The sequence below is a fragment of the Lutzomyia longipalpis genome, chromosome 3 (genome assembly GCF_024334085.1).
Source record: "Lutzomyia longipalpis isolate SR_M1_2022 chromosome 3, ASM2433408v1".
Lineage (NCBI taxonomy): Eukaryota > Metazoa > Arthropoda > Insecta > Diptera > Psychodidae > Lutzomyia > Lutzomyia longipalpis.
In genome coordinates this window covers 17,038,626-17,063,878 of record NC_074709.1, presented here as the reverse complement: position 1 = coordinate 17,063,878, position 25,253 = coordinate 17,038,626, and the positions used below count along the sequence as shown (strand labels likewise).

At 35.0% G+C, this 25,253-nt stretch overlaps 1 protein-coding gene across 2 annotated transcripts in view; it reads right to left on the bottom strand.

Moving 5' to 3' along the window:
* The window catches only part of LOC129793055 (uncharacterized), a 56,530-nt gene extending 31,844 nt beyond the window's left edge, over positions 1–24,686 (bottom strand). Inside the window, exons 1-2 of one of the 2 annotated variants that reach the window (XM_055832602.1) lie at positions 24,142–24,686; positions 11,651–11,710 (exon numbers count right to left, since the gene is read on the bottom strand). The gene's annotated coding sequence lies outside the window, so the exon portion shown is untranslated. The remainder of the gene's footprint in view (positions 1–11,650; positions 11,711–24,141) is intronic. The other variant, XM_055832603.1, reaches the window with a different exon arrangement.
* Positions 24,687–25,253: the final 567 nt, after the last annotated feature.

The following is a 25,253-nucleotide window of genomic DNA, read 5'->3' as shown; positions in this document are numbered from 1 at the left end:
AGAGCTCACAAAATGCTCGTATACGGCACTCATGGGGCATTTGCGCGGTGATCTTAAATAGTTTACCTTTGCAAAAGCATAGAATATTTTCTAATTAAAATCTCTCCCCTTTTTACTTTTCCACGCCACTGGCTTTTGCATGTACCTCGTGCCAAAATTGACATTTCCCACCGTGGGAGGACTTTTGGTGTGGAAGGAAATTCACAATTAATTTTTTTTTGTATATCTCTGCATAAATTCCACATCACTGCAGACGCCCTACATTTGCATTTATGCTCATTAATTAGATACATAAAACAAAATAAGCATAGGTATAATCAAAACAAAATTCCATCACATTGTCTCCACTGTGTCACATGTGATGCAAATTAGGATGAATTTATGTTCGCAAATAATAAAGTTTTAATATTTTGTAGGTGAAATCTTTTATTCTATTAAGTAGCAAGTGTCTTGTACTCGATTAGAAAATTGTTATATTCTATCATCAAGTTATTATTTCCGTGAGAAAATTATTCCATTTTATCAGTGGGTTAATTATTCTAGCAGCAGATTTTATATTTATCAAGAAATTAAAAAAAAAGCTTACAGAATAATATAAAACGCTGAGAGAATAAAAAAAAATCTTAAACAAATAAAATAATTGGCTTACCAAGTAAAAGATTTATCAAATAAATAAGAACAAGGTAAATGAATAAAAGGTATCACACCAAGGATTTAAAAGAATGAATAAAGTTTTAACATGATAACAAAATTTACAAAAAGATTACGCAAAGCTTAATATGTAAGGTTTTGTACCTATTTCGCTTAAGAAATTAACTTCTCTTAGCATTTTGTTGGACAATTTCCGCTGGGGAATTTTCCCAAGTCAGCATGGGGGCCTTTTTGGCAGATGCGCGAAGTCAATTAGTTGTGTGTGGACTCGACAAACCACGTGGCAAATGCAATGAGATCACATATAAATATTTATTTGGACGCACATTCCAACCCAGAGGGCTCATAAAAGTTTTTCGAGGAAATGTTATACAATATAAAATGTTTTTTTTTCTTCTTCTGTAACAACTCTCAAAATATATTGCCTAGAGTCTCAAATGAAGGCACAACACTCACAAAAGTTATATTACCTCATTTCCATCGCTAATAATTTCTCTATTTTATCCAACAATTGTCCAATTTCATGCTGATTCTTGGCTTAGCTGTTGGCACATGGAAAAAAAACAAACCTCCGAAGTCTTTCGTGAACAATACGTCTAAAATGTCGAACAATGCTGATTCCATTTGAATCACAATGGAAGTTTCGGGTGAAAAATATTGTTTGAGGTGAAAATTAGAGGCGAGATGTATGCTAAATGGTTCCACAAACAGCAACAAAGAACACCAAAATGTTTGTAGCTTCGAGGCAAAAGCATCTAAATGCACAACAATACTGACCAGAGATGTCTGCTAAGTCATTGGGATTGCATAAGGAGCAAGAAAAATGGAATATTTTAGGAAATATGAATGATTTTGATAAATGAGTTGTGAATTAATTTATTTCACATCATATTTTTAGAATTACAAAGAATAAAATAGATCCTGATGAAGGGCTTCAGAGAGCCGAAAGCTCTGGAGAAATTTTATAATTTGTGTCAAACGTTTAAAAGAAAACTTTTCTACAAAATTTGTGCATTAATCAATCTATTAAATAGAATTCTTTTCGGTTATTTCCGTAAATAAAATAATATGAAGATTAACTTTAAAAATGTCCCATAATGATTATTTATAAATTCTGTTGCGTGCAAAATAGAGAGAATACAAAGAAGTCTCTTCATCCGCAGTGCTCAATTGAGAGCAGGTGGAGCATAAAAAATTCCTTTTGGGGCTTTTGTTCAATTTTAACATTAAATGGAAGTTATTCATAAAGTTCCTGAAGGTCGCCAAGGTTGATGGAAAAATTTCCGCATATGCCACCAAATTGCAATAACGTACATACATTTGTATATGAATTGAATTCGCCCACCTTTTTGCTCATTTTGAGCCACGAAATGACTTCTCTGACTTGCAGCTTGTGCGGTGAAAGAAAAAAAAAGCAGCACAGAGGAGAAAAAGAAAATGATGATGACGGAGAAAGATGCACTTGAGGCGATTCACGACGCGGGAGTGGTGCCAAATGGCAAAGTTTTTCAAAGATCCATTGGGGCCCTCGTTTGGGATCTTTTGTACTTATATACATATGCGCAAGAGTCTCAAAGATAATGCATTTTACTTTCTTCGTGTGCAAAAGACTTTGGTACAAAGAAAATGTCAGAGGATTCCAAAAAAGTTGCATTTCAAAGTGAAATGGATATTTAAAAGCATTTCAATTTAAATACATTACACTGTACCTACTCAGAGGAATTTGGTCTTGCATAAATAATGCATTAAATGGATTAGTTGATAAAATTTTGCAAAGCTCGTGTGAATAAAATATGGAGTGGTTTGGCATTAAGTTTTTGTGAACCTTATGGATGCTCATGAAATATATGCTGCTCATTGTTGGGGATTTTCTTCGCCAAAAGTCGATGAAAGTTAAATTTTAATTTAAATATTTTGTCTTGTCTGTATGTTTGCATGAATTTGAAGGTATTTATTTGTAGAACTTACGTTGTGTGACGTGTAATATAAGGTAGTCTTCCATGTCAACAAGTTCAAAAATATTAAAATTTATATAGAGATTTTTTAAAAGATTTTTTTGTGGATAAACATAAAATAAATAACCCTTTACTAATTAATCAATATACAATCATGCTATTTATTTAGTTAAAGCCTCATATTGTCCCAGAAGACTTCCCACACATAATGCACTGCCGGGGAGAAAAATTGCAAATGCCTGTGGCAAAAATTCTTGCATTTAATTACAAATTGCAAGAAATTCTTTATAAACAATGTGGTGGCTTTTTGTGGAGGAATTTCTCTTGTGGTAAAAAGGAGTTGCGCGGTTCCTTGGCATTTTCGCATATAATTAATTTAACTAAATTGATTACTCAACACCCTCTCTCAGGTTTTGTGATGCTGATTTGCATCTCCCAGAGGTGCGCAACATTGTGTGCGGTCCATGTTTGTGTAGCTCTCTGCAAGAAGGTAGGATTGAGAAAAAGTTCCTCCGTGGCGCAAGTGAAAGAATTTCGACGGGTGTATAAATTTTTATTCATTTACAACGGGCAAGCATTCTGCAAACGCCGCTAATTAAATATTCCGCCAATACAATCAATTTCCATGCGGAGATGTTATCACATTGGAAGGTCTCCCCCTTTGCATTTGCACCCACCTTTTCTTTGCCAATTCAATTGCATATTACACACAACATTCACTCTTGAAAATTTTTCCTTGTGGCGAATGGGTGAGAGAGCGCACATGATTTGCTGGGGAGTACAGTGTGCTTAATATTAGAAATTATGCGTCTCTTGTGCATTTGGTGGTTACTTTCTAAATGGGCTCTCTATGTCTCAAAAGTGTGTGGTGTACGAGGCCATCGGTTGGGGTCTTAAATCTCTTTCTGATCGTCTTGTCATCATTTCCCAAAGCCACTCAATTATTGTCTTTTTCCATTTCAACACTTGAAATATTGCACATTTTATACTTTACAGCGATATACCCCTCCCCCCTCCCAATATATATGAGCGAGAGAAGAAAAGCCGCCTCATACAAGTCACAAAATGTGGAAATATAATTATTGACAGGCAATTCGCTGTCTAATTAATTAATAAAACTCCGTGATACTTCTTGTCACTGCATATTAATTTTATTTGAGTGGTATTATAAAGACCATGGGGGGACACAATGTTGCGGAAATGTGTGGCGAAAGAAAGTGCCACTGTCTCGTGATTGTAAATAACAATAAATAAAATGAGGCAGAATATTGTCATTATTTGCAAGATTGCATTGAGAGGCGGTGTAGGAAAAGAAGACAGAAAAAACCTCCACCACGCAAAGGTAAAGATTTTCATCGAAATTTAACCGAGGCTATCACAGGAGAAATTTCTCTCACTCTTGGAAATTTGAGGTGACTCTGGGATGTTTTTTTGTGCAACATTTCGTCTCAAATATCATGAGAGATCAGCATGAAAAAAAACCGAGAGAAATGCGCGAAAAGAAAATTAAAAATTTGTGAAGAGGTTTTTTTTTAAATCTCTGAGGAGGAGATTTAATTGCGAAAGAGACTTTCTGTATGCGCGACCTTTGGGGGAGATTTCAATGTCACCGTAGGCGTCAAAAAGTACAAGAAATGTTACCTGCGATCGCACCACAAACATCTCTACCGAAAATCTCACGTTTTCTTCTCATGTCGATTTCTTTTGTGCACAACAAAGCTCATCTTCCTTCACGCAGCTTGTTTGCTCTGCACGAAATCTCTTTTATTTTTTGGTTTTGAAATAAAATAAGTGGGTGCAGTGGCTCTATTCTTTTGCTGTTCGCTATAATGTTTCTGATTAGAATATAGAAGTTTTTTTTTTTAATTCTAACGATTTTGTCTCAAGAATTCATTTTATTAAAGCATTTTCATTTGTGAGATTATTCTTTTAAGAAAAGAGTATTCAGAATTATCAGTGATTGAAATATTTTAGTCAAAATGTGCAATTTTTCGGCAATTTTATAAATCAATTGAAATAAATTAAAATTCATTTCAGATGATTTTTTTCCAATCTTAAAAGTTTTCAAATGTTCTTAAAATTTTAGAATTCTTTAATAAAATTCTGGGGTTCTTAAATAATTTTCTTTGTATTACTTCTGTTTCGCTGATTCTTATGATTTACAGTTCTGGTGTTAAATTTTTGCAAGAATACTTGAAGACCATGTAAAGCTTTATTCAAACATATCACTCTGCAAAAGTGATTGAACACAAAATGAATAGAGTAAGAAACCCAGAGTTTGGACGATAAAAGCAACCTTATTAGAGTTTTCTAATACCTTTCCGTAACTTATATTATTTGCAAGAAGGATTAATTAAAGTACAGCTAATTTCGCATGAACATAAATTAATTTTCAGTTTATAAGGTAAAGTCTGCTCTTTGGAAGCTGCAACAAGATATTTGTGTCTACTCCCGATCACGCATACGGTACAAGAAGTAACACAATAATTTTCATCACACTGGAGGTACTTGAGAGAAAGATGTTCAATTGTATTCTTATGGCGCATAAGAATAATGCGAGAAAGAGTGTGATGATGGTGGAAGAGGTAGAGGATTATAAAATTGCGGCCACTGACCTATGTTGGCTCTTTTCATCTCTTAAACACATCGCCACCAATTTTATTTACTATGGGAAGTCACATACGGAGTCAGTGCGCGAGGCTCTCTTCTCTCATTCCTTTATAGTTTTGTGTTATGAACGAATAGTTAGAATAAACGAGGAGTTTCTTCGCATATTCCCTTTCGTTCTGATGAAATTCCCACAAATGATGCTTCTAAAGCAAAAGGGTTTCTTCATCATTTCATATGTGAAGAAATAATATTGAGGAGTTGCGCAAATGAGCCTATGCGGGAATCATGAGAATCTTCTCAAATACCCCCACAAACACCTTCGATTGACCCCGGAAAAAAAATCATTGAATACCCCCCGCGGGAGATTTAAAATACCCACTGTAGATGATCTCGAATGAAAGTGGATCGTAACTCTTCGTAATCAATTTCATCATTTTCACAGAGAAATTAATCTTCCGTGGTGCTTAACTGTTTTTCTCCACCCAGACGATGCTGAAAATGAAAACGTCCATTCGCACAAGACATCGCGTCTCTGAATCATTGGAAAATCATCCAACCCATTGATTCCGCACGATATTTGTCCATTTGAGAACTTCCTTCTCTTTTTGCAAGACGTGTTGTCACTGCTATGGGTAAAATGCAATATAATTATTTTATAGCTCATCCTATCGACGTTTGATTTAAATATAATAACAGTATTTCAGGGATATATATGCAAGACGATCGTTAAATATTGAAATAAAAAAAAAAAACTAAAACTTCATGACCATTAAAATGGCTAAAGAAAAGCTAAGACGATAAACTTCTTGACGAGCAAAGATCGTAAAACTCGTTCCATAATAGGCATATTCAAGGTTCTACCGCATAATAAGCACCAGACGCAAATAAAAGTACACATACAGAAATTATAAGTAAAAGTTATTTGCAATGTATGGAAATCTTCAAGACTGAAGAACATTTTCCAAGTGATTTATTTTTACCATTTTTTCGTTTTATTTTATCTGAACTTTGTGTGTACTTGGAAAAATTGAGCAAAGATCATTAAAAGTTAAATATCCAATTATTTATGTATGAATAATTTTTTGTAATAGACTAAGGAAATGTCTTGAGCAAAAAAAAAAGATTTTATTGGCAATAGAATAAATTTTTCAAAGAGAGTGAGGGAAATGTTGTATTCCTCCATTAAGCTATACTTTGACTATTTTATAAGAAAATGTTTGATGCGTTTTTTTTTATGTGGTGATCTTGATTACATTCAACATTTTCATAATGATTTCACAATTTTCTTTCTGGAAACTAAATTATGAAAATTTGGGGTTTGTGTATTGAGAAAGTTAAATTTTAGAACTGGAGTAAGAAGCTCCTAAAACTTTAGAAAAATAAACACTGAAGAGTCAAATTAAAACACAAAGAGCAGTGATTTTCTGAATGATTTTTAAGGAATAAAGAATCTGCACAACATTTCCCTTTTCCCTACAAAAAAAAACTAAACAAACAAAAATTTTTAATAAAAGAAAATGTAATAAATACAACGTTGAATTTTTTTTCAAATATCTGTATAAAGAAATTAATTTTTTTGTTTACTTTAGAGTTTCGCAAATCACAATTGAATGGGATTCCTTTTATATTATTTTCTTCTTGGTATGACATTAAAATTTCACAATATATCGCTAACATGGATTAATGATCATTTCAGCATCAATGTTTATTTTTTTTCTAAGAGAAAGGCTTTAACTTTGAGAAGAAGTTGAATAAAAAAAATGTAAGAAAAGACGACACTATTTCTGCCACATACATTCCGGAGGTGCAAATTGTCGTTTATTTTCATTTGTGCACGAGATTTAATCAAGAGCACACGGAGAAAAAGAAATTGGCCGTTTGACATATTAAAAATGTTATTGGGTTAATTCAATTCTGTCCACACAATTGACAATCGCGGGGAGTAAAAAAAAGCATTCGGTGTCTTTTCTCATGGTGAAATAATAAAAGATGAAAATTGGTGGGTTTTAGGCTCACCATGAGATCGCTCATTGACTTCTTCACAGCGCCTTAGTGACCAAATGAGAGGAAATTCAATGGAGAAAAAATTCTTGTGTTTTCTAGGTCGTGGATCATACACAAAAAAGAGCAATAAATTTGCACCACTACATCTCTCACCGCGATGAATATCGCTGGAAGTCTTGCAAAGTGTTAATGCCGCGCACTCTTTTTTTTCCTTCCTCAACACTCTCTGCATTAGAAAATCCCATAGGCGTGTGTGCCAGCTTATTTTTGAGCGGCCTATGGCTGGGTCTTTTGTCAATTAATTTTGTAAGAGAAATTGAGTTTTGTTCGTTTAAGAATTTTTGCAAAGAACCTATTCTTGAATTTGTTCAAAGTTGCAAAAATTATCTGTAATATATTTTTTATAGAATTTCTTAAAAAATCTAATAGATATCTACTATAGAAATTTAAACGTTTGGAGCCAAGTTAAACCCTTTACCAACCTATTTATTTGAGAAACACAACATTTTCTTCACCTTAATGAAAAAAAAAATTTAAAATGCTTTGCAATTTTTTGATAAAAACTCTAAACATGCAATTGTTACAATTTTGGGGTATTTTTTTATGATTTTTAGGCGATTTCTACATTTTTGTGGCATTTTTCCGATTGTTTGTCAATTTTTCTAAAAAAAATTTTAGAAAAAACTGCACAACGGTTTTCGTCACTTCATTGATTTTTTTTAAAAACTATTTTTCAATATTTTTTAATAAACTAATCTGAAACTATTTTTAAAATTCTGTTTTATCTAAACAAAAAATTTGAAAAGTAGTTTAAAAACTGAAATTGGATTTTCCAGACAGCTAAAAAACAATTCTTTGCTCTACAAACTTCATTTGACTATGAGTTTGAGCCGCCTTTGGATTATTTTCACCTCACACACTTGTGAGGGCAAATCCTCAACTTCCTCTCTTGGTGAAAAATACTGGAGCGCGCTTGATGAGTCTTAAGGCGACTTTTTGTCACACGCGAAGCGATTGATTTAACCGTTTTCCGCGGGGCAAAAGTCTCTGAGGTAATCTCTCCCATCTAATTGGTGCCTTCCTTGGCGCGCTTTTTCTCGCACCTATAGCTCATCCCAATGGCACATCGTCTAATCATTTCGCATGTACATGTTGATTAATTAATTAATTGCAAATGTTCAATTGGCACTCGTGCTTATTTTGCACTGATCGCGCGCGATTTGCGATAATTGCCGCAGGTTAATCAATCCGGAGATGTGTTTGAAATTGTAGCTAAATCGTTTTTGGGGGGCTAAATTGATGCGGGAAATGGGCACATGGTGATCAATGAAAAATTCACTGTTAGATCATCATCATTGAGAAATCTTCCAGAATAAATTGGGCATCTTTTAGTGTGTGGCTCATGTGGTTTATTATTTTGAGATTTGCCAATTTCCGCTACACGTCGCGCGGCCAATCTTTCGTGATGCGAGAGAGCACTTTTTGAGTGCATAAAGCTGCGCAAAGTTATTCCTGAAGTACCCATAAATCTCCACCACACACCCAGAGTCTCCTCAGAATCGTACTATTTTTCACACATTCCTCCATATTTTCATTTTGAATGAAATCTCTTTCTTTGAAAGGGGGAATTGGTCGCGCTGACTGCGGATAAATTTGCAAATTCTTGCAAAAAGCGTCTGAGAATTATGTGTTGATACTAAAACACTTAAATAAACACCAAAGTGTGAAAATTATTTTGCACATTCCGCAGTATACTTTCGGTACTTTCTTCCTTGAGAAAATTATTGAGAATTCTTCAAAGTCTACCAGAGATCTTCTAAGAACCCTTAAGTCGACACTTGCGTGACTAAGCATTACAAAATGCGATATGTTCTCTATACCTTCAATGTGTACAAATAACTTACGTCCTGTTTTCATAAGAAACGAAGCATATTATCGTTTGCTTTTTCAATGAGAAAATAATAATGCCATAAGCATCCAATGATACTGAAAACTCTATAAATTTTAAGACAAGTCTCAGAAGACATATTTCAATGTAAAAAATCATCCTCATAATTCATTTTTTTATTTTATTATATCCCATCAAAAATTAACAGAGAAATTTCTTTCCTCCTATACACTTTTTCATCAACGCCCCCACGCAACAAATTACCATGTCTGCTTGCTAATTAGAAATCCAATTCATTTCCCAAATTTGGATTTTTTGACATGATTTTTGAGTAGCAATTAAATGCTTTTAAATGTCTGCGTGGGTGGGCATGAAAAAAGTAAAAGTGGTACAGATGATTTTTGCAAGAATCATCATTTTACGGTGGATTGGCGGTAAGATTGTTTGGGAAAATGAATTAACAATAAATCACAATGTAGGTTTTTTGGCATTTACGGGGGAGATTCATAGAGAGTCAAGCTCTTTTAAAATGGATATTTAGCGAAAAAATTAAACGGTGTCAATGATGGTAGCGAAAAGATCAATAAATCAGATGTAAAGTGTGAAAAATCAGCGCTTTGAATTTTATGAGATGCTTTGTGTTTTGCTACTTGCAGACAAAATGAACTTTTAAAGAAAAACTAATTCCGGGGTGCAGAAGATCTAATGGAAGATAGGATGTAAAAAATCTATTTATGTATTTAAATTTATTTTAAAAGAAAACATTAGAAAACTAGCTTAATTAGAAAAGAAGCGCTCTAAGTAGTTAAGAGGTTCTATGCGCTGCGCATATCTTTGGCATTTATTGGCGTGGGTTCGAATCTCGCTGAGAACCATTTTAAGCCTCTTCCTGACTATAAATTTACACAATAAAATTATTTCTAAGAGTTTTCCTTGTGCAGGATCAATTTTTAATTAATTTAATATAGTCTCTTAGAATTTTCTTTTTTTTTTCTTTTAGCGCTATGGATATCGAGCAGAACTAATTCTAAAGTTCTTGGTTCGATTCACGATCATACGATTTTTTTATAAGGTTGCAATAATCCTTAATAATAATGGTAAAAAAAATCACTGAAAAAACTTTTGTCTATGTTTAAGCATATTGTTTAATTTTTCACATACCTCCGTGGTTATTGTCAAAATTCAACGCAAGTTGGTTCATAAACAATCATTTTGCTAAATTTATGTATGTTTTCATTCAACCCCCTTTTAAATGAAAATGAATGGAATTATGGCTCATTTGAGTGTTTTGAACACCACTTGGTGTTTGCAATAAATTCCAAATGGGTTTTTGCAAAGTGAAAACAACTCTCTAGATCATCCACTTCTTGTCGTGGCAAGAAGTGTTTCCTTCTTTTACTGCACACGACGAAGAAAAAAAAGGCTGCTCCTCGTGCACGAAAGAAACCAATTTGGTGGCAGATTGCGGGGAAGCAGCGCATCATGTTTTCACCCAAAACACCTTTTTACTTTCTACATGCTAAGAAGCACAAAATCACTTAAGTATGCTCATGCGGTTGCCAACCAAATACAACCGAAAGCAAATTCTAATCGTTTGGGGCAATTTGGTCGCCGCGTGTCTATTTGAATTGGCTCCCATTGGGTATTTGCTGGGGGGAAAAAAGTGCATCAGCATGCCTCACGGAGGCTGCTGATGGTGTGTAATTTCTTCTATACACTTCAGCCATTTGGCTGACCCCCGGAGGGGTACCTAGGAGAGTCATTTATAAAAGCGCACCTTGCGCGGGAGATTGTAAAAGCCACCGGAGTCTCTGAATAAATATCAGATGTATGGCGATTGAAAAAAAGGCATTCCCTCATCATTCATCTCTCTGTGAGTCATGGACACCAGACATGAAAATATTTAAACTACCAATTATTCGCCATTATCGCGAATATTTCGAACACCATACAGTTTAATCTTTTTCTCTCTCTCCCGGTTAGATTCAATAGATGAATAATTGATCTATCACTTTGCACCTCAAGTGGAAAATCTCTCTTGCCGCGTTTTTGACTTTTATTTCTTTGGCGGCTTCTCTCAACACTCCTCAGAGATTTATTAAATTGCTCATAGTGAAATTGCTGGGATTTTCTTCTCGCGCACCACCATCAATTTCTTATAAAATGCATGACAAAGTGTGAGATACATAGCTGTGAACGAGGAAAAACTTGCCATCTAACATGAAAAGTCTCACAACTATAATTTTCACCGACACTTTTCCCCTTTTTTGTGCCCCCAAGCATTATATTTTATAGTCTGGGAAAATTGAGGAAAAAAAATCTATTTTTATTGTAAAGAGTTGATGACACAGTGGAGAAGCTTTCAATAAAAAGTTTCTCTCTTCTAAAAAAAAACATTTCAAAAGCTCAAAGGAAAATTCCTTCAGTTTTAAGTATCTCTTTAAAAAAAATTGCAAGATCAAAGAAATAATCAAAGAAAAAATTCCTCCAAGTTGAAAGGGAAATTTTATCAAGTAAAGAAAACAAAGATTTATAGGCTCACCGAAACAATGCTGAATGCCCTAAGATTACATCCAATTTTGCGTAAGCTTTTCCGCAGTTTCTGCAATGAAAAATATAACATAAAATTAGTTGGTTTTGTGGCTTTTTTGGGAAGAGTTATTTATCGTGCCTTTTGTCTTGTGTCAAAAGCATTAACATGATTAACATGGTACAAGTCTTTGCACTCAAAAACTAATTTAAATTCTGCCTCCCAAAAGACATGTGGTTTACGTGATTAAAAGGTTTTCATTTCAAAAATAATACACACAAGAAATTGTAAACAAAGATATAGTGTTGAAGTATGATGGAGATAAAGAAACACTGAGGATTCGCAGAAGAGTCTAATTCACTTCAGCGAATGATCCGCAGTAAGAGTTTTACACAGAGTGTAGGTAGAAAACTATTCAAGGGGATGTTATATTTTTTTCTAATTTAAAGGACGTCAAATTGATCAAAAAAATGATATAGGAGTTGAGAATTTTGAGGATTAAGTGTTATGAATATTTAGATACCCAAAGATTCGCACTGGTTACTAATTGGCTTTACTATACTGTCTAATTGGATGGAAAGGATTAATGGAGATTCGAAGGATCATCTCTTGTTTGAACACACAAAAGTATTTAAATTTTCAAAGAAATTCTCTATCTCAGACACTGTTTAAACGTCTTCTGATTTACTCATCAATTAAATAATAAGCAAACATTTTAAAGCTCAAGCAAAGGAGCCCATGCGCTTGATATGGGCGAAGTACCTAATTGAAGGAAACGCAGAAAACAATTTTAACCCACCCAGTCTTGTAGGGAATCAAAAAAGGATAAAGAATCGCCAAAAATATTCACCATTTTCCACTGGGGTCACAACGAAAAAAGGCAATAAAGTTTTGTAAAAATTCAAAAAAATTGACCGCCATTCGCCATTTTGTCTCTTTCAATGCATGAAGCATATGTTTCAATGCTTCGTCATGAGCTTGTCGATGGGAGTTTGACATTTCATTCATTTTTTTTTAGGAGAAAATAAAAAAATGCGTATTTTTTAGTTTAATTATCGTGGTAAATGTGTTTTACGTGTTGTTCAAAAGAGAATTTTTATATTTGAATTTCTGAAGGATGAATTCCCGCACAGTTTGTGACCGTCTCAGCGAGCACATCATTTGTCGTGGAAAAGGTCTTGGGAAAGGTGGTGCCAATAAACATCGTAAGGTTTTGCGTGACAACATCCAGGGAATCACAAAACCAGCAATCCATCGTCTTGTCCGTCGTGGTGGTGTGAAACGCAAAGGATTCCAGCGCAGAGGATCTCTCAATTCGTGAAAAAGCCATCTTCAAGACGATCCACGACCAATGTTTTTGGATTGCTTTGTTTTGTAACGAGAGATGTGCTCGTTGAGACGGTCATAAGCTGTGCGGGAATTCATCCTTCAGGTATTCAGATATAAAAATCACTCTTGAACAACACGTAAAACACATTTACCACGATAATTAAACTAAAAAATACGCATTTTTTTTTATTTTCTCCAAGAAAATAAATAAATAAAATGTCAAACTGTCATCGACAAGTTCATGACGAAGCATTGAAACATATGCTTGATGCATTGAAAGAGACAAAATGGCAAATGGCGGTCAATTTTTTTGAATTTTTACAAAACTTTATTGCCTTTTTTCGTTGTGACCCCAGTGGAAAATGGTGAATATTTTTGGCGATTCTTTATCCTTTTTTGATTCCCTACAAGACTGGGTGGGTTAAAATTGTTTTCTGCGTTTCCTTCAATTAGGTACTTCGCCCATATCAAGCGCATGGGCTCCTTTGCACAATAAAAAAAAATTGAAATCATCTCTAAAAAAAATTCCCACAAAATCATCCCAAAATGAAGACGACACAGAGCAATAATTTGAGGAAATGGGCGAAATAATCCACCTCTAGCGTGTCTTAAAATCAATTTCGTGTTAAGAATAGTTCTAAGAGGTATATAATTTATCTTCAGGCATACGAAGAAAAAAGAACTCCTCCAGTACCGGGAAGAGTTTTTGCTTCGTGTAGGAATGGCAAAGAGGAAAAAAAAGATAAATAAATTGCTATTTGACATAATTTCGAAGCTGGCGAATTCTTTTCCACACCTCACATTTTTTTCAACAGACTTGGATGGAAAATGAACTCCATCCGTGTCATCATTAACGGTTATTCAGCAAAGCAATAAGTCATAATGTTATGTGGCAAACAATATTTCCCGCGGGGTAAAGAATAGCGCAAAAGAAAGAAGAATGAAGTCATCGGAGGAGGTGGACAATGCCATTTGGAAGTTTTGATGGGAATTTTGACGCGCCGAAAAAGACGTTCAATTTGCATAAAGCGGCTTCTGATGGATTCCCCATCAATCCGGGTAAGAGAGCTCTTCATACATTGTGAGATCATCCCACCCAACCGCAGGTGGTAAACAAGAGCTGTCGGCAAAATGGAACCTCTTTTGCCGCAGCATCGCATCTTATGCTAATTCCACGGAATATGTGTGTACAATTCAAACAGGCCATAAATTAATTCTCCTCACATCATTGTCTCACGAAGTTGGTGCTCCATGGCACAGTGATGCAGTGTGTTGAAAAAAAAATGTAGAAGCAAAGATGCGACGCCACAATGCCTGGAAGAGAGATTAACACGGAAGATGTGCGGGAGAAAGATGCTTCGATAGTGATCAATTGGAGCCACTTCATTTTCTCCAATTTTCCCTCCCACTGAATTTCATCATCATTTGTCGCTTCACAAAGTTGTCTTCCGGAGCGTACCCCCACACGGGATCCCCGAGTCTTTCTTGCTCTCTCTTCTGGTATATCCCAAGCCCAACATGCAGATCTCACGCTGCAAAGAATGGATAACTGTGCCCTCGCGGGTAAATGGATCTCGTCGCGGCGCACAAAAATGAGGAAGAGTCATCAAGAAGCAAATTGAGTGCACCAGCCAAGAAGATCCACTCGAACGCGGGAAAAATTGCCAAAGAGGTGATTGGAAGAAAAGAGGCGACACTGATGCTTCCGATGGAAGTGAAGATGATGAATTTATCTATGCAGGTTTTGACCTAGTTCACCTGCCATGTCAGATACTTGGAGAATGCAAAAAACACCTCAATCACACGTGGTCATCAACTTAAACCCAGATTTGCATGAAAGATGCGTGCATATAATGTTCTATGCAAAAAATACGTGTCTGTCTGCACTTTCTACATGAATATTTTATGCAAGAGGCTTCGAGAGTCTAAGAGAATTTTTTTTCTTTTATATTGAGCTAAAATAACTTTGAGAACTTTCTTTTAACGTTTATTTGAAGATCTATCATAAACTAAATGTTGGGTTCTAAAGGAAAAATATTTTGAGACTTTTTCTTTGTAAAATGAACTCGTTGCTTTACAATGAAATAAATCAAGAATATTTTTAAAATGAAATATTTTAAAAAATATATTCGTTTTTTATTTAATATTTCATTTAATATCGGTCAAGCGGTTATCTTTTGAAGATCATTCCTCTGAGAGCCCGTATATCTCACAATAAGAATTTTATTTGCAACCTCCTTTCTCAACCATTCAATTGCATATTTTAGCAAAAAATAAACACGGAATGCAAAAGGAAAGAAAATTTACTTTTAATTCACTGACCAAGTCGTGCTTCAATTGACCCACACACGATCATGTACTTGAATTTTCGCCCCCTCTGTGTTTTATCTGTGAGCTGATGTCAAGGGAATCCAAAAAGTACTACACAATGGGCTTGTCCGTGAGATGATTCGCTTCACGAAGGATTAAAAAGCTCCGTGTGAAATGTGTATGAGTATAGCAACCAAATTGAATCATCAACAAAATGATCTTGAGCTCAAAATGCGAGAAATTGCGTCAAGAATCAATATTTACCATCCCATGAGACGATCCGTGTGTGTGGAAAAATTGGAACATTTTATTCTAATATCATTCAGCATGTAGGTAGATCAATAATTGATTTCAAATTGTTGTGCTCGAGAAAAAACATGGTCGATTTTCCGGTAAATTGCCTAAAAGAATATTCTCTTCGCCTTAATTTACGTGAATGCTTTTGACGTGTGAGAGAAAAAAAAACGAGGAGATTCTACGTGATCTGACGGCATAAGAATTATTCTTACATAACACGCCATTATTTTCCAGTGTATGAGCTCGCGGGCTCTTGGGTGCAAAAACATGCGCCGCAAAACGATGAAGGTTCTTCCGATCATTAGGGATTTTCTTCTTACTTTGTGCGTAATGCAAATTTAGCAAGTCACACCTCAATATTCATTTGGGCGGGAAAATATCACCACACACAGCAAAAGTTCATTGACAATGGCGAAAAAGTTCGTGATTTTTGTTTCACGTATTGCCAAATGAGTGAGCTTTTTTTCCTCCATCATATTAAACCAACATACATAATTTCAGAGAGTCAATTATAAATCCATCTCGATGGAGTAAAATATGGGCAATTGATCGATATATCCTGCCAAATATTGCTGCTGAATTTTTTTTACAGCAATAGAGGTTTTGATATGTTTCAGAGGTTTCAAAATTAAGTGGCTCTGTTTTTTTGTGTGCAAGAAATGCCCCTCAAACCCGCAGCTTCGCGTCAAAAATTGTGTGGCAATAAATCGCCATACACAGCTAAAGGGGGGCTTGCACAACAATAACTTCTGCAGAAGTTGAGCGTCAAATAAATTAAAAGACTCGGTGAAAATAATAATAATAATAAAATGTATAAGACGTAATGTTTATTAGATGGTTGTACGTGTGGACGGTGTGGGGAAAAAAAGGTGCACAACTTTAATATAATACCCTTCGGAGAGTCATAAATGATCGCTGGAAATTAAATAAAAAAGGAGTTGTTTGCAAACCATGTCTAAATTTAAACAATAGGTAAGCTTCTATATAGCATAAAAATTGCAATAAGAAAAAAATCTCGTGACGCGAGTTTTTTTCCCCATAGCCAATGTTATTGCTCATATATTTAGTACCCCAACTAAAAGTCTGGGACTACTGTAGAAGCATTGCCAGCAGAGCCAGCAAAACTAGCAGATTTTTATCCATAAATGCAAAATATGTTCATGCTGCGAATAGCATTGAAATGACCAAAGAGTCTTTATAATTAAACATTCAGTGTGCACGGCAAAACTTCCACCTTGTCACTCACATCCATACCATTTCCTCCTGCACATAGTCATTCTACCCTGGCACACAAACTTATGTGTAGTGCGAAGCCAATCGGAAGTGGTGTGAGCCGGGATGTGATTCCATTAAAATCCCATAAATTTCACTTGGAGAGACATTGAGGCTTGTGAAATGCAGACGGGACGACAAATTCCGGAAATCACAGCATCACTCACATCTCTTGCTCAACATCCCGTCTTCAGAGCATGTTGTGTGTGTACGGAACAATGGGCAGAGGCCATCACATAGTATTACTTTGCTATATGCACAACAAACGAAGAGATTGTGGACAACTTTAGCATTTCCTTTCATATGAGGGAATTTTGCAACATCCACCAATGTCTGGATGGCAGGTGAAAAATTATCTGAAACATCCCCTTCTTGCACAGCTTCCTCTAGTCTTTTAGGCTTTTAAGTTCAATGATAAGAACTTTGAGAAAAAATTGATAGTTGAATTTGAAAATTTAATTTTAACTTTTTTAATTTTAATAGTGTTTCTGATGATTTTTCTAGGTCTCTCGAATTCTATCTGTTCTATGGAACAATATTTGTTTCGATTTCATCGTTTTATTTGAAATAATTTTATGGTTTCTCAAACTCTGTCAAAACTGATACCGATTATTTTTGTTTTTGTGAAACATTTTTTAGTTTCTTGTGTTCCGAAATTCAAATAGGGAAAAAGTTAAAAGATAATTCTATCTCCCCAAAAAAAAAGTATTTTAATTAATTTGTTAAACCAAATATATATTTTTCTTAATTCTGAACAAAATTTAAAGAAAACTACTTGTGAGATTTTCTTTTATAACTCAACTACATTTCCTCATTATAATACAACTCTATACAATTAAAATGAGTCACTAAATAATTTAATAAACCTTCAGCATTGTTTCAAATGTTCTACGTACAAAAAAACCAACACTGTGAATATTTTCCTGGATGTATTAAAAGAAAAAATTCAATGCAAAATGACTCTTAAGTTTGCTTTATGCTTTTTTGTCTAGAAAATTTTCTTCTATATGTAAATATTAACCATTTATTTACAACATTCTTTTTTTTAAACAAACCTACGAAAAAAAAACTTCCAAGTCACCGAAAAACATAAGTAGCAAATATGCGGTGTCTAATTACCACACTGATAATATCATTGATGGTCATCTCTCGCGTTCTGTGGCAACTCGTAAGGTGATCTTTTACCTAAAAAAAGCAACAATTTGAACCTCACACACTAAACCGTGTCTCTCTCGTGGGGCTTTGTGTTTTATGTGGAGATGTGCGCTCAATCAAAATCAATGGAGAGAGTCGACATAAATCTCTATTGGAATTGTGCTACTTGAAATTCCAAGCCGGCAGTCTCAGTTTCATTCTGGGATGTCGCACTGAAAGAAAGCTTCTGGTTGTGAGTGTGCCAAGAAAAGAGAAAATTGCTTTGCATCCAAAGATGAATCAATTTCTGCTGTGCTGTGCTGAGAGGATTATCTACTGGAGATGCACTCATGCATGACTTATTCGGACAACCCATAAATGTCTCACAAAAGTCGCGCGGGAGAAATTATCGTTTGCAAGTGGAGGCTGTGTGATGGCTGTAGTAGCAAAAGGGCCCCCATCCGTGAGGGAGTCAAAAATAGGTGCGTACACGACGTGCTAGCAGGCGGAAATTAATAAATCACAATTTAACCGCGCAAATGTCCGTAAATACAAAAGGTTTTCAAGAATTTTCAATACGAAAATTCCCCCTTGAAGAGCATCGCGAAGGCATTATGATTTCAATTACCACGTGGAACCGCGAAATATTGTGTAACCATTTTTTTTGGGAGGGGTGCAGCAAAAAGTTATTCCTCGGAAGAAAAAGATTTTCTATGCGAGGTACAATATTCATTTTGTGCTAATGTGACAATCATGTCTGACGAATAGACTACGCGACAAGGTCAGGAAAACGCGTGGATAATCCACTGGAGACGTTTTAGTTTCATGGGAACGCATAAATTTGCAGCATAAAACAAGCAGCTGCACGTACTTAGAGCTAAACTGACTTAAAATCTTTGGCTAAAGTACCTGCTAAAGCACAAGTTAAAGCACAAAGCACCAGCTAAAGTACCAACAATAAAACACCGCCGCCACTAAAATTAAAACACCCTGTATTCTGGATGAGTTAATAAAATCATTGTGAAACCCCATAAAAGATGGTCTCAAAATCTATACCATACCTGGGCGAAATTGAGTAGAAGAAGAAGAGACCGAAAGAAAGAGGATTTCGACCTCATCATCTTCATCGATCAAGAGGGAAGAATCCCAGAGGAGGCGCAACAAAACCAGTTTATCATTTGACCACGGCAGAGTGATTTTCTCCTTTAAGAAATACTGGACCTGTTTTATATGCGCGAGACATAAGATTTTGCTAAATCTACATTTTTGCCATCTTCTGCATCGCCATGAACAATCAGTTCCCACGGAGGATATTAAGTTCATTATATTCTAAGAAAGAGAATCTCCATCAAAATGGCTCTAAAATGAACGACTATTGAATTTTCTTTTAAAATTTTTAAAGTAATTTGTTTTAAAATATTTTTCTTTGACTTACATTATTTTTTCTAATTAATTATTCTATACCTATAGAATTTTTCACAAGAACGCTAAAATAATAATTTTCCAACGAAACGAGTGATCAACATATTTTTTTATTAGATCTTCAGAAAGCCACAAGAAAGTCAAATCTCATGGAATTTTTCCACATTAATTTTTCATGCAAAAATTTCCAATTTCGCTTCACTTTTAATTTGGGCGCCTTAAATAAATTTTCATGGCTTTTATGAATATAAATGTATGATTTTTTTTAGCTAGTGTGGAGTGCAAAACTAATCATTTGGGGCAAATTGGAACAAAGCGCTTTCGATTAAAAAATTTTTGCAAATGAGCAAACGAGATTTCGCTTTTTATACCAAATCCAATTCACGCTAGTCCTTCATTAAGCCGCAACCTTGTGGTCTCTCAATTGAGAGTGTTTTGGCGGGAGGAAAAGTGAAAAAGCTCCCATTTCGCTGATGATCAGTTTCCCAATTTGAACGACATGATTGGGATTACGACGGTGCGATGTGCTCGCAAATCTTAAAATGTAAGTGGCAATGACACTCACGTTTTCTGCTAAAGATCTCTCTCTTTCTCAAGCAATTCGATCCAAATTGACTCGTGAACAACAAATCCTCCAGAGAGCATGAGTTGCAGTATTTCCTCAAAAGAAAAAGAAAAACGAACACTGAGATGCAATTTCATGCTGAAGCGTCAATTTTTCCTCCAACGACGCCCCGGTGCATGATCTCTCAATCTTTCACATCTTATAATAATGTTCTTCCCATTGTCACACAAATGCGATGGAGAGAGAGACAATCTCTTTCGCAAAAGACGCATCAATTGTCGCCAAGATGGTTGTGCATCAAAAGTGTACCACTTACCCACTTTAAACGAGGCAGCACACTGGAGAACTTTTATTTTAAAATTTTTACTCAAGCAATTCTGCGTCTTGGCACTTGCTACATTCGTATACGTTTTAAGCACAAAGATAATCGCAAAACGAGTCTCTTGTTGGGCGCAAAAATGAAGAAAAATTCCCGTCTTTCTGGATTTTCTGTGAGCGACATGCGGAATGCACTTTTTCTCATATAATACCAAAAACATTCTTTTTCTCCTTGCAACAGCATTCGCGAAACATTCCACTCTGTCCCTTTCCTGACACTCTCCCTCTCGTGCTGCCAAACGCATGATTTAATATCTCTGCTCCACTGTACACATTCAGCCCGACACCACGCATTTTTATCCACACATTGCAATAGTCAAGTTGATTTATACAGGCAGAACTCAAAAATAATTTATTTTTCAATTTATTTGTCTCTTGCAGTAGAAAAATCGGTCAAGCGATTTAGCAATTGTATTGATTTGACAGTGTATGATCCTCTTAAACTTCAGCGAAATTTATCTGGATCGGCGTAGCCGTTTTGCAGAAGTAATTTTCTGCAGACAGAAATCAATCTTTAACTCTGTTAAACGGATAAAAAGGTTTCTTCTAAATTCTTTTTCAGCGGATTTTTTTTCTGAATGATTTCCTTCGGAAAAAAACTGATTTTGAATAACTTTAAAGTTATCAAAATCGAATATTTTCAATGAGACACATAAAAAATGTTTTGTTCAAAGTAATTTTTTGCAGTGTAAATTGCCCGATTTTGCTAACTTTACTAATAAAAATGTTCAAAATTGAAGTACTAAAAATCACCATAAAAATTATGGAAGTTTAAACAAATAATTTTAAATGCAATTTTTTCCAAATACGATAATTTAATTTTTTCATTTCTTCAAAGAATTAATTTGAGATAAATTAAATTATTTTTGGGTAGTACCTGTAAAAAAAAGTTGCGAAAGCTCCACAAATCTTTCTCACTGCAGGAAACTCAAATCCAGCATGACAAATTCGCAATATTCAGCTCTCAAAATCCCCCACATTTGAAAACAACCAAATTAGCTATAAGAATGCGGTGCACTTGCAAATGCACCTCCACCTGCACAGAGAATTTATGGGACTTCTTGAGCCCCATAAGGATTTTCCATGTCAGAATGTCAAGAATTTGACACAGGCATTTCAAATTCATTCCATGCAATTTTAATTTAGTATGAAGTACATTCTACTGCACTCTTGGGAATTGATTTTAATCGACAGGACGTCGAAAAATGTACCACATTCGACAATTTATTGCTGTGAGATTTTTCGAAGGGAATGTTGTTGCAATTCACAAATTATGTATGATAATGCAGTAAGAAAAAAAATGAGAACTAAAAAAAATTAACCCAGAAACACAATGTTGCTAGAGGAGAGAGGAAAAAGCTTGAGAGTCAAGAATTCAATGTATACGAACTTCTCAACTCTTTCATAATTAATGCAACAGTCGATTTTTTTTGTGAAAAGACAATTCAAAAAGTTTCCGAAAGTATAAACGATTCAAGTTGTGTACACATAGAAAAGGATTTTTAATTGCATAATTTTGCATTAATTTTGTGGCCCAGTTTAATTTAAAAAAAAAGAAAGAAAAAAAATTCTCAAGAGTTTAAAGTCGGTTCAAACGTTAAAAAAAATTAAATTGGAGACAATTTCTTCATTGTGAAGTTATAACCTCAGTTGGAGGTTTAACGAGATTCTCGGAAAAATTATAAAGTATTTTTTTGTTGAAACTGTTGAGCCCATTGAGCATTAAAATCCCTCCAAATGGAAAGATCAAGAACCTCCGCACAAATTGGCAATAATAACATTTAATTATGAAAAAGAAATTTGTGGCAGAATATTTTCCACGCAGATTAATTCCCACTCTCGCACTCGCCAGCTTATATTACCTGTCCTGATGGTTTAAAAAACCGGTATGTTTGATAAAATTAATGTTTTATGTGTTGTGAAACGAGAAAAATGCTTTTCTTTTGTAAGAAAAAAAAACTACTTGAACGGCTTGATAATTTATTTTTTTCCAATAATCTACAGTGCTGGGCAAGAAAATAGCATTGAAGGTAAACTTAAGACAGTGAAATCTCGTGTGAGCAAAAGTAAATTTTTAAACAGTTTTAAGTGAATATTTTTAAAGAATTCTACGTATTCTTACAGATTCAATGTTTCAGCTTTTTTAGAAACTCATTAGCAAGGTAGAACTGACTGAGACTCGATCCGCGGTTTTTTGAAATATAAGGTGATATGCTAAGTATTGTTCTATCGATTTTCTACAAACTGCAATGGAAGTTTATGTACCTATGTACATAAAATGCAGGTAGTGAAGCTTTTTTTTTAAAGAAAGGCAAGTTCGTTAAAATCATTAAATTACTAAACCATACGCGTTTTCTATGTTTGATAGATTGAAATGAATCAAATTTTTAAAAATATGGAGAGAAAATTTTAAATAATAAACTCTCAAATTCTAAAATAAAAGAACTAATTAAGGACAAAATCATGTTTAAAGCTTTGGAAGTTTAGTAAAAACAACATTTTTCCAACAACATTGAGCAAAAAGGATTTGAGAACAAAAATTCTTTTATTTTTAGTTTTAATTTTTCCTCAACGAAATTTTTTTAAGCCTCGGTTTCACTTTAATGCTTAATTTTAAATCAAATTGTAGAATAAAAATTATAAATATTTAACGCTTTCCACAGGCTTGTGGAAAATTTCCAACAATACCCTTATAATATGCTATTATTTTGCACACAAGTGCAATTATTTTCTTTTCAATTCATAATTTATATAATTTCATATTAATATTCACGAGTTTTAATTATAAATTGGAAAAGTGTGTCGCCACACGGTGATTGTTTCTCTGGGTGGCTCTTAATTGTCTCTCTGTCATGTTGTGTGCGTCTCAAAATAAATCACTTGATCACCAATTAAAAAGCCCAGCATCGATGCACATTGCACGAGGGGGGCAACAACAACAACATCAAAAAAGCTGCTGCTGCGTGGAACGAAAAGGTGATCCCATGAGACATGGCGCACGATCATTTCCCTCGAGGGTAACTTTCTTACCAATGCGATGGCGAAAAAGCGTCTCTTTTGAGAACATACGCCGGAGACTCCTTTTGCCAACTCTCTCAAAATCGATCACCACGTTCAATCTTGTTTTGTGTAATTTTTGTTGTTCACTAATCTTTTATCTCTCCGGTGCGTTTTGGTCTTTTAATTTCACCTCATTCTCTGGCTCTCCCTCCCCAGATCATTTTCTTCCCATCATTGACCGGCAGGAGGTATAAAGATTGCGCCCAACAATGGTGCGCGAAGTTCAACGAGAGCGAAGGAAACGTTTAATGATCGACAAAAGATTCAAAGGCGCACAATGTTTAAAATTTCAATTTGATTAGCATCTCATGGAGCATTTTTGCACATAAAACCCACCGCAGTTCCGAAAATCGTGGCATTTTTTTTACGTCTTCTCACAGACACTTCAACACTCCTGACCAATTACATTATTTTTACTTTCATTGCTAACACCGCGCACTTGCCATTAGTTTCGCGTGCTATGTGCCATGTAATGTATGTTTGTTGGAAAGGTGAGAGCCAATGGACTCGAGAGGAAACTATGGGAAAAAATCCATCAAGTTTCCACGAGAGATCCACACACACAAAAAAACAGACTTTGCGGACACTTTGAAAATCTCCGTGGGATTTTTTTATTTCTTAAGAAAAAAATTTCCTTTGCGCAAAAAATTACGGAAAAGTAAAAGTAAGACCAAAAAAAGGTTTAAATCATCCCCAAAAAAATCTTATGTAGCTTAAATTTTATCAAGAAAATTACCTGTGAGATGGAAATCTTCCTTTTGGCGGCTTTTGCAGCAAATCAGCACTTAACAATTGGTTCCAAAAAGTACATGAGAGTCAAAGAAGTACAACACACTTTATTGCCTTGTTTAACCTTCTTCTTGTCTTTTTTCTTTAATTTTAACAAAAAAAAAGAGCCAAGAATGTGCTGCTTATTTAAATTTCAATGCAGAACAAGTCAATAAATTGGACCTCCTTCCATGCACAAAATCATCCATATTTTCATGAAAAATCACGGGTGAAAATTGAACAATTTAAAAAATTAAAAAAAGAACTTTTGTCTCTTTAAACTGTCCTCAAATCCATAATTTTCTCCTCCACTCCTGGACACTTTAACACTTCCAGCATCCCTTTAAAACGACCCTTCAAACACAGTTCAACACAAATTCTCTGCCAGAATTATCTCCCCCAATGCTCACACAGAAGCTGTGAGAGGAGCAAAGAAATGAATTTATGAACAAAAACTAAAGTGAACCTCTGGCCACTTCAACGTTCACTCACGGTGGCGAATGCGAAGCAACTGAAGAACTGAAACTCGCCAGCTGCCGACGAACCCGCCACGACGCGACCGATTCTCTGCGTCTTCTTGAATGGAAAACTTCGCGGTGGCGCGCTCTCCGACGTGCGGGAATCAAAGCGAGGGAGGGCAAAGTGATTCTCATCTCCCAGAAAATTCCCCCGAGGGGCACACAACTTCTCCCACAAAATGCCGCACAAAATACCACACACATAAAAGAGAGACTTTTCCCTCGCACGGTTATTACTGATAAAACTGAAAGTGGGCAATTTGCAATTCAAATCACTTTAATCGATATATTCCTCACATATTACTTTTAATTGCTTAAATTGTTCCCAAAAGATAAAAGAAGAAAAAAAACCTTAGGCGCAGGTGAAATGATAAGAAATCCAACCATAAGCCAATTTACCTTTTACTCTGCAGCGGGAAAGTGGATTTGTCACATTATAAGCAACTAACAATGAATTTATTCCTATGAATTTATTTGCAATGGAATTATCAAATGGAGAATCGTGCTGGGAAAATCGGCTTTGTGGTGAAAAAGATTGAAGCGGTGTATTTTGAAAAGGCAA